Below are 11,332 nucleotides of genomic sequence, written 5' to 3' on the forward strand. Positions count from 1 at the left end.
GACACACTGAGGCACAATGTCCAGGAAGGTAACCTCCCTCATTTTTCCCTTTAGTCTGAAGTTTTAATGTTGAAACGGGGTCTTAAAATAATCCTTTCACAAAATAAGGCAGCTTTATGCTGTAAAAACATTAGTACTTTGTCAAAGTTTATGTTCTTCTGTCCTCCTCTGCTTTCACCATCTGTCAGCATCTTCTTTAAAGACCATTTTTTTTCTACCCAGTAACATCTGTATGCGGCTCCTGGTCTGTCCAGGTAGGTTTACAGAAACAAGAGCTCCACTGTGGTTTCACAAGCCTGCCCGTCTGCGCTGGTCCTAGTTCTCTGCACATCTCAGCAGATCTTGGAGAGGTCATACTGGAACTCCTCACCTTGGTCGGTTTTGCTTTTGCTGCAGGTCTTATAGCACCTGTCCTGTTGGTTGTAACATTCTGTTAGGGAAGCGATGACCATGTTAAGATGAACAGTAAACAGTGAAGAGCCACATCCGGAGGGTTTATAACCACAATGAGGGAAAGGCTTAGATCCCTGCACCTCCACTGGCAGAGCCTGTCCTCACCTCCCAGGAGGTCCAAGGCAGCATTCAGGTATGTGTCTATCTTGTGAACACCCTTCCAGATGGTCTTCAGAGTGGCCCTCTAGGCAGTGGTGTGTGCCTGCTCCTGGCACCTGAAAGGGGCGGTCAGGAGGAGGAGGAGAAGGAGGGCCCGCCCAAGCCCTGGGAGCAGGGCCATCTGTGCAGCGTGGGGCTGCAAGGGGCCCCATAGGTCCCTGGAGCTGCAGGATGGGTGCACCCCCATAGAGCCCACAGGATACCCTTGGCATCAGCATCAGCCCCCAAATGTATCTTTCACACTGACTATTTTTCATTCCTAAATATAAATATTTGAGTTACCTAACCCAGTTTTCTGGAGCACATCACCATTATTTCCATATACGTTGTCAAGATAACTTTTTGAATAGAGGCATGGGTGCTGTCACTGCAAGTTTTACCCAAAGCCAAAGTCTCCCCTATCCAACTCACAATCTCCATGTAACCATTCTCTAAATCATAATCACCTCCAAGCTCTATTACCCTCAGAACAAGTTCCAAGTAATACAACACTAAGTCTATGTTAAATTTCTATGTCATATTTTTACCAATTAATTCAAGTGACCTTTACAAGCAACCAAAAATTACTATGGAGACTGTTTTGGGCTAATTTGTCTTCTCCAGAGTGTACTTTGTTATTAACAATTAAGTTATGACAGTTCATTCTTTAGTATGAATGACTTTATGAGGACTTTCTCCTAAGAGACACTTTCCTCTTTCCCAAGGGAAGTTTGGTGGAAAAGAAACTGTACCTTATATCTAGGTATATACGATATATGTTAGTTTATTCTCAACATTGAATCAGAAATTAAGGCTCTTTAAAAATGCTACTGTTTCAGTCTCACCAGAGATTTTCCATCACTTGCCCTCTGTTATTTAAACAACAAAACAAACAAAACCACTTTTCAAATAAGAAAGACATTGAGTAAATAGGATTCACATAAGATTTCTACTGAATATCTTTTTTAGATACATTAAACATGTAAGTAAAAGACTCTATGTCAAGTATTTAGGCATAGCATCAGATTTTTAAAATATATTTTTAAAATATATTTTAAAAATCATATAAAAAGTATTTACTGTGTTATTCTTGCAGTACCAATACTTTAATAATTTTTAAAACTTGATATGTCATTGTAAACTTTAATGAAATGAAAATATTTTAGAGTAGCAACCTAGTGAGTCAAGTTAATAACATCAATGCTAGAGAATAATCTGATGGTGAAAGTAAATATATATGCACTTAATAATCTACCAAACCTGAGTGTATACTCCAGAGAAATTCTCAGGGAGGTTCATAAGGAGACACTATGGGCCTGTTAACAGCAGTCTTGTATGCAGTCTCAGGAGGTTTGAGGTAATCTCCTTGTCCATCTCTCGGCGGGAAGGCTAAAGTAAAAGGACTTGGGGGCACAGTCTGACATACCATGAAAGAATTAGAAGCAATGGACTAGAGGAACCCAGAAACATGCCTAGATCGTAAAATGATTTTAATACAATCCTGTCTGGAAAAAGTAAGAAACAAAGTAAGTCCTACACCACAATAATGTATTTTAATTACAAATACACACACATCAACATTTACATAAGGAAAACTTTAATACACACCTGAAAGCTTCAAGGAACATGAACAAATGGGTATGGACACCTTGTACTTGGGTGGGACAACACAAATTGCAAAGAAACATTGAACTTAGTAGGCATTAGCAGTGATACTGTGATTCTGAAATTATATTTCTGTATTGTGTTATTGAGCAAATGAATAATATGTAGTAGGATGTGAGACTCTTCACTGGGGGAGAAGGATGATATAAATGTAGAAGGGAAAACAGTAAGGAAGAATTTGGTACTGAATTTTAATTAGCGGTATTAATACGAACTCATATTTTCTAAAATATGTGTCTATTTTTGTGTTGGGACAGAAATGCCCCAGAAGCGAGAAGATCTTGGCAGCCATGAATAGACCCAGATGTTGGTGCCTATGTGCATCCTACCAAAAGAAACCAAGACTCCTTGGAATGATTTCAGATCTGGGTTAGAAAAAGTCCAAGGCAAATAAGGGAAAATACAATAACTTGTTGAACCAGAAAGCACTTAAAGAGATAATGAGGTCATATCAAAAGCACCTAAGAGCCACCTGAAGGGATTCCATGTTCCAAACTTAGGTGAATTTGAACATTAAGAAAAGAAAAAAATGATAGCAATGGATTTTGACATAATGGACTTTAAAAAAAAAATGAATGTATCAAAAGAGGAGGTGGGTAGAGAGAAGAAAAACTCTTCTTCACAGATGAATGCTAGAATAATAGAAAATAATTGTTTTGCAACTCTCAAGGTAACAAGAGAGAGACTCAGGGAATGAGAGAGAAGAGGCAACATGCTAACAACTGTAAATCTAAGTTCCTCATTTTACTCATCTTTCAACATCTCCATAGCTTTGTAAATTTTACAAATAAACAAAACAAATTTTAAAACAAGACACACAGAATGCTACCACATTTCTCAAGGACACATGCAATTATAAGGATACAGATCAAACACTGTATAATATTTGTTAATGATAGAACAGGGGAAATAGGAATAATGAAAACAGGAAAAAGATACCATATTTCACTATAATTTGAAATGACAATAACACAGAGATTCCATTTTGCTAGTGTAGAAACACAAAAACACTAAAGAAAAAAAATGGGATCTTATTTCAAGATCGAGTCCCTAAAAAAAATTTGTTTTACTTTAACTTTTCTTTAACCTTCTACTTGATCTAAGTCTATAACCTAAGTGTATAAATTTGGTACACAAAATACCACAGAATAATATTGTCTTTTGTGGGGACCAACAGTATAATACGTATTTGCCCAGATACACAATTGTATAGTGAATGTCCCTTAAATTTTCATTACTTGTAACACAGAACTTCAACAAGGTGGTGTTAGGTGGAATGTTCTGAGACAGAAAAGAGCCTTATCAATTGGTATCTTTACACTAAAAAAATTAATTTACTCAAAGAGAGATTTTGAAATCTTGCTATTATTTCCAAACTTTTGAATTTTTCACTCCTTTCCATAATAAATATAATAGCCTGATGTAGTAATCACATGGATATTTGCATATGAAAAGCATCTACTTAATTATATTTTGACTGCCAAACCTGCCCCAAATAGGAGGATGAAAACATCAAAATAAAATGGTACCAGACCATCAAAGCAAGAAGCAGAACAGCAGGAAGTCCAGACATCAATAGCAAGGGAGGCCCCAGTAAGACACAGTACAATAGCGCTTCTTAATTCTTTATCAGTTGAATCACACTTTTTTCTTTGTTATGCAAAACAGAATAAAATCCCTTAAATAAAGTGTCTGCATATGTAAATTGGTTATAAGAAGTAATTCTTAAGGAATCTAGATACACTGTGGAATCATGACAACTGGGTTCCTTTGGGATACAGGATTATAAAATTTGGGACTTCAAGAGACAATGAAAAGGGAGGGGGGAGGTGACCACCCAGTAAACTGCCTCCCCCACCACTCAGTAGTCCTCATCCTCACTTCCTAAGTCTCCTTGCTTGAAGTTCCCAGCACCCAGAAAAGTGTCAGGCTTTGCCCATAAAGGAGGCCCTAACTAAAACAGTGGTCTGCGGCGCTCAGCTTTGAAATACTGACTTCAATTAGCTGAACCATCACCCACAGCTGTTTCTCACGTGTAAGTCATGCTTTGCCTCAGAAATCCCCTGATGAAACTATATGAAGATCGGGAAACTTAGGCTTCAGAAGCTGCGTTACACGTGCCCTTTACGTGTTCAAAAATATGTATCATTTTCTTAAAGACGACACCCAAATCATGTCAGCTTTTGGAACCACACAGCTTGGATCAGTTAAGTTAGTTGAACAAGGACCCGTTAGACTCAGGTGGACCTAACGCCCGGGCGGCCTACCTAAGCAAACCAACATCTAAGCCTGTGAGCGCCTCAAGGTTAGGAAATTAAGGACGACCAATCACAAGCAGCCAACGAGGCTTTACGCTACAGCCCACCAATAATTTCCTTACGTCGCTCCCGCGCTTTCTCCACAAAAGGCGCTCCCCGCTCCTGTCAGAGGAGCGCTCCGAACCACTTCCGGTTTGGTGCTGCCTGATTAGAATGAGGTTTTGCTCAAATAAACTCTTACGAATTTTAATATGCCTCAGTTTATCTTTTAAAAGTCCTGGTGACAGAAAAACAAACCAAAGGGCCCCCAGGAGCCCCAGCAGCCCGTCAGAGGAGGTACCTGCTGAGCCCGGGAGCTCGCTGTCTGCCGGCTCCTTCCCGCGGCCTCCGGGGAGACTGCGACCGCCCCTCCGCCTGCTCCTGGCTCTCGAGCAGCTTTGGAAGCTTCTGCATCATGAGCTTTCAGACTCTGAGCGTTTCTTTTTTCTGAACTGGGTCCAGAAACCAGCTGGAGCTGACCTGGGTCCGACCTAAAAAACCGACCGGGTCCAGGGTCGGACTGGGGTCCAATTGGGAAACCGGTCCGGGTCAGGTCTGACGGTGTCCAGGTCAGACTGGTTCCGACCTAAGAACGGGACCGCGCGGGGTTCGCGCTGGGTCCGACTGAAAGCGGCCCCGGTCCGGTGTGTGGCCTCAGGTGAATTAAAGTTTACCTGAAGGCTGAACAGAGGTTACACCAGAGACGGTCTCGAATGACAGTGGCCACAGTGGAGAGCGTTTAAGTTAGAAAAGCGTGTCCGTTCAGGAGGGGCCCTCGAGGGGCCTCAGCCAGGCACTCACTATAAAGAGCTGAGGGAAAATTATTTTTCCTCCTCTGGTTTCTGGTGACCAAGTGAGACTCCCTGGGACACGCCACTCACTCCTGAGCCTGCGGACTTCATCCGGGGGAAACTGGCGAAGCAACGAAGGGAAGAACTCCTACTGAAGTCTCAGAGCCCTATCCGTGAGACACGAGGTAAAATTTCACATTGTTCCTTTCCAAATTCAGATTGGTAGGCAAAAAACATTTCTAAGAATTACATCTTTGAATTGTGACTCATGAATTTGCTTTTGGGTGCTCACTGGTTGTCCATTCTTCTTCTCCCAAAGGCAGCGGTTGCCTTCTTGTTTGTCTTGCTTTATGTCCTGAGACCTCGTCAGGTTGGTGGCCTCCGGAAATGGCTGGACGGAAATGTAGGTTGCAACCCATTTGCAGCTAGAATCCTACCAATTTTTGCCAGCTCCCCGGGGAATTGTCTGTGTCTTTATTTCTTTTAGTTATTTTTGAAAGTGATTCTGGATCTTGGGAGGATGGTATCTTTTGCATCCTCTTTGGGATACTTCCTGTGTCCATGGGGTTTATTAAATACTGCCAGGAATATTTATTGTTTGTCCTGGCTGAAACCTGACAGTATATTTAAAAGGATTTTTTTTCTAAATAGCTCTAAGTTCAGAAATCGGCCAAATTGGAAATTGATATTCAAAACCTGATAGGAAACTTTTTTTTTAGACCTTTTCCCCTAAGTTAAAATGAAACCAGGTACCCAATGAGCTAGAAATACATTCCAAAGACAAACATATCTAAATCTAAAATGTAGGAATCTTTCAATTTCCATCTTAGTTAAAGATTTTTCTCTCCGATATAAAGAAGCAAACCGAAGATAATTGGTTGGATGGCTGTGTCAGCCTAGATAGCATTCACTTTGCAGCCCAATTCATTGAGAAATTAAAAATAACTGTACTCGTCTTACAAATCATGTCTTTACAAGGACAGAAATGGAGCGCTAGAAACAATTCAAAGCCCACCTGTCTTTTTTATCAATCCCAAAATCACCTCTATTTATTTCAGAAGGCTTGTGGGTACTGTAAAATTCTAGATTTAGGAAATAAAGGACCTTGGAGGAACTTGCATTCTTCCCCTCGGCCTTTGAGATGTAAATGATTTACCCACTGTTCTCTAGGAACTGAAAGCCAGGTCTTATTAGAAAGAAAAAAAAAAAAAAAAAGGAAAAAGGCTATTTAGAAACTAGGTGAATGAAAAGTCCTAAAAATTTCCACAAATATTAGTACAAAGTTTAAAGCATCCAGTCAGGTCAGTTATGCCATGCCTGAAACGCAGTTCGGATTACACTGTTCTTTTATGAAGCAGTGAGTTTTGCATTATCATCCCAGTCTCATAGCTAAAATTTTAAAAAGCAAGCTGTGAGATCTCTGATCTATTATGTTTCTGTACACCTAGGTTTGTGTGTTATGAGTGTGTGATATTACACATGTCTCAAAAGTCCAATCTAAGATTCCTTGTGAGAAGTTACAGCAAAGTGGATTTTTAAAAAGCTTTGTATGGTCAATCATTATTCATGCTGCACTTACATAATTAGGCCAAGTTTAATGAGACTCAATTTATTCTGCAAACAAATTAGTTTTACTCTGATTACCTCTGATAAAAGTGAAGAAGATTAGAGGAAAAAACTATGTTTCAGTTGAAAATTATAGCACAACCTGTGACTACTGGATTCTAGTCCTGTTCATTGTCTTTGAGGTTTTGTCAGGTATCCATAAACTGAACTGGATCCTGAATTCTACTCTCCTCAAGTATCTGGCTACAAATGTTTCCAATTTTCTCCCACCCTTCTGATTTAGAATCACTAAGAAAAAAGACTACCCTTGAACTCCTTGGAAGGGGCTATGCCAGGTTCTCCTCACCACCCAGGTGACAACCAAGCTTCAAGGACTTGAACCTTGGGTCCACATCCCCCAATTTAAAAGGGCTCCTCCAGACTCTTGGAACTGCACACCAGCTGGAGATCAAAGGTTAAACTGACTAGGAAGGTTCCTTCTCAAAAGCAGATAGCATTTTAACATGGACAGCTCACCCAAGATCGTGAGTCAACATTCTCACCTCCTTTATCTTTTTGCCTTTTTGCTACTTGCCTTTTCTCTCTGTTAGTGTATAGAGAAAACTATTTGCAACAATGTCTGTATGATTTAATTGAACAAGAAGAAAATATAAGAATCTTCAAAAGACACTAATCATGCTCCTAGCATTTGCTAATGCTTTGAATTGGGTGCTTTACTATACTCTTATATCTTTACAACAATCTTATCACATTGGTACTGGGACTCATCCAGAGATGAGACTGCAAAGTTCAGAGCACTGGAATTAAATTTTGCAAGATTTTATATATATAATATATATATATAATGATTATATGTAATATAATGTTATTACATAATATATTATGTTATATATTTATATATTATATTACTATATCATATAATATATAACATACATCAATAAATATTATGTAGTTATGATAATGACATATAATAATATGATATAGATAGAGAAGGGATCAGCACACTAAATCCTGTGCTGTTTCCAACATTCTGTATTGACTAACAGCTTTAAAACAGCATTTGTTCTCTAATTTTAAAATTATAAAGAAAATAGAGAAAAGATGATTATTTGAAAGCATGAGTTTTGAGCTATCATTTATGTCATAATGAAAAGTACAAAGAAAAATACAAAATAAAGTGTCTCTTGCTAGACTATGTATTAAAATTTCTTATCTTAAGTTTACTCATTTCATTTTGGCTTTTTGATATGTGTTCTATAGTTCTATACAAGGAATAAACTGAATTCCACATATCTTTAATTTAATCTTGAAACCTGACATATTATATTGAATTTCATTTGCTTCTAAGTGTTGTGTAGTATGAGTTTCATTCATCAAATTATGAAATTCAGTATTTTTTTTTCCTGGTAATGGAAAATGTTTAAATAAATGACATTTTGGTCCACTACATTACATTCGGTGGTGTGTCATAGATAAGAGTGGAAAATGCAAAAATGTAAAGCATTTACATTTTTTAAAAGTAAGATGCTATTTTTGATCTTTGTAACCTCTAAGTTTTTTTTTTGATAAAATTGAAAAAAATTCTTAAGCTTTGCTGCATACATTAAGTTGGCTATTTTAAGATAAGTGTTTCATATATTAGACATTTAGCATAGCTAAAAACCAATACTTTAAAAAATGGACTGAGGGGTTTCCTACCAATTAAAATTTATTGCAAGAGATTTAATGGCAAAAGTTGAGATGTAATTAGCTCAGAGCATAAAGCTGAGAGAAACCTGTCAATCGCTAACCTCCTTCCTCTTACTATCTCTGCTCCCATCGTATTGTGATCTCTCATTTTTACTGCTTTGCAACTTCTCACATTCTCCTGCTTACCACACAAGACCCACATCTATTAAACCCCCCTATGTATCTTTCCAACCTCTCAATCTTTCCTTTAATTAATTACTCCATTCTGAGTAATTACTCCATTCTAACTGCTCTTCATGAGCCTCCAGATCCCTGGATGATGATAGTGAACCCTCTCTTCCTACAGTTGATGCCACACATGCCTCCATCCACAAAATCAGAGAACTCTTAATGGTCATATAGATCTCTAACAATTCTAGCATATCGTTAATGTTAAATTTGTCAACCTAAATTTAATTCATCTCACTCTAAAATTTTGGAAGTACTGAGGTATGCCAAAGAATATTATTCTGAAGACAGACAGCAGTTACTGTCTGTCATCATCACACAGGTCTCCTTTCTCAGGAAGACCGGAGAAGGAAATTCTGTTCTCACCAGCCTAGTCCAGGCATTCCTTATCTCTTGCCCACATTTCAGCATTTTCCTCATCTGTTTATCTCCAAGCTCATCATCCTTCAATTCATTCTCAACACTACTGCCACAGAGGTCTTCCTAAGATACCTCTCTGTCCCAGTTAATCTTTGGGTTTAGAACTTCATGCTTTATTATTACCTATAAAATACAGTTCTAACTGGCAAGGTAGATGTTTAAGGCTCTCCCATGATCAAGTAACAAATTACCTGCTACACTATTTCTACTAGTCTCCTATAAGAAATCTGCATACTTCTGAACTGGTCTTTTAGCAAACATTGAAACAATGTTGTATATTTTTCCAGATCCTCAAGATTTGACTGCTTTAAATAACCATTCTCTCTACACTTAGTTTCCTTCCAACCAGTTCCCACATTGTGATGAGGGTTATGACCACAGTGATGTCTCCCTTGTCAAACCCCTATTCAGTTGTTGTCTACCATGCTCATTTGGCTTTTACTCATGCTGTCCCATAATACTGATTTTTATGCAAATGTATTATCTCTTATGGGATACAAGCTTGTTGAGGGGTAGAGACAATTCCCAATAAATTTATGTCAATTGTGACAGAAAAATGAAGGTGATTCAGGCATATGTAAAATCAGAGAATTTGGAGATTAGATTCAAAATAAACAATCAACTAACCAATATTTATTTCGTGTCAACTTTGTTTATAGAAGATGTTAGATTGCAGGGATTTTTTTTTTTAAAGGAGTAGGAAATAGTCTGCTTTCTTCTTAGGAGAATAACAGTGTAATCTTAATAACGTACATGAATATAAATAATTGTATTTCCAAAACATAGACGGCTTATCTTGAGATGCTATAGAGAGAGAATTAATATTGTACTCTGTATTTCACTTTAACCTATAAAATAGATACCAAAGTCTCCCAGTGTCTCCTTGACATACAAGGAATCTGAAACAACATTTAAATAAAGGAGAAAGGAAATTAGAAGTCCTCCTGAGACATGTCTTCAATAAATTATCCATGCAAACTGTTAAGAGATACTGCCAGTGCTCAGAAATAAAATATTAAGTCTTGCATCCCCGGAGAGTAGACCTGTGTCAATAAATTCAGTTGTTTTACTCTTAGATTACTTAATTTAATGCCTTTAGAATCTACTCTCATTAATATAGTGCTCAAGACTTCTGACTGGCAAGATTCTGTGGCTATTGCAGTGCATAAGCTGCCTCCCTTCTCACCGGGTCCTGCTGAGCGGGACAGTTCTGGTGTCCATAGAAATAATGTCGTGTGGAGGAGGGAGGATTTAGCCCTGAAACAACTGCTATCCTTTGTGAAACTGCTCTCCAAATGTAATCATTGACAATTTTGAGAAGCTGAGCTCTTGTTTTTCAGACAAGAGTAGAGGGTGGAAGTGTTGGAAGAGGGGGCTAGGTAGCTTTCTCTAGCAAGGGAGATTTAAGATTTGGGGGAGTTCAGAGTTTTCAGTTTTTCCTGTGTTTTCCTGCATTCCCCATCTCGTGATTTAGGTGTCCCCTTCTGACCCACCGAGGCTCCTAATGCCCTTGTGAGAGGCCTGGTGATGCTGTGCATGAACCTGTGCTAAAGCTTTGCAACAGTTTCAGGCAGGCCCTGAGCCTGGGGCGCAAAGGCAACTTCCCTGGGGCGATATGAGTTAAGGGCATTTTTGAAGCTGCCGTAAAGACTTCTGATTTTCTCTTGTTACCTGTTTCCTCTTGCATGTTGGAACATTTTTAAATCTCAATGTGTCTTTTTCTCTGTGTGCTCCTTCTAGGCCATTAGAGACAGCTAGCCACATTACACCGTGATAATATTGTTACTGTAACAAAGAAGTGCTAAACCACATTGTCTTTCTCTTGTTGCCCTCTGCCTGTGCCCCAGCCCATGCTATCAACTGTGACAACCCGAGTAATTATTGACAGTACCACATGACATATATTGGCACTGACTCATTTTTCCTGGTTAGTAAGTTATCTACATGCTGATGCTTATTAAATATTTGTGCAACTCAATCCCAGTTTCACCTTGAGATTCCCGTGCTCCCCGCTATGGTCTCTCTTAGTACCTGTTATTTTAATCACTTAAGTTTTCAGCAGGAAGTATATATCAACCAAAAATT

The 11,332-nt window shown here is 38.6% G+C and overlaps 1 pseudogene; it reads right to left on the reverse strand.

Moving 5' to 3' along the window:
• Nucleotides 1-260: 260 nt before the first annotated feature.
• On the reverse strand, nt 261-733 carry LOC116151385 (group XIIA secretory phospholipase A2-like; annotated as a pseudogene).
• Between the last annotated feature and the right edge of the window lie 10,599 nt (nt 734-11,332).

The sequence above is a fragment of the Camelus dromedarius genome, chromosome 28 (genome assembly GCF_036321535.1).
Source record: "Camelus dromedarius isolate mCamDro1 chromosome 28, mCamDro1.pat, whole genome shotgun sequence".
NCBI classification, from domain to species: domain Eukaryota; kingdom Metazoa; phylum Chordata; class Mammalia; order Artiodactyla; family Camelidae; genus Camelus; species Camelus dromedarius.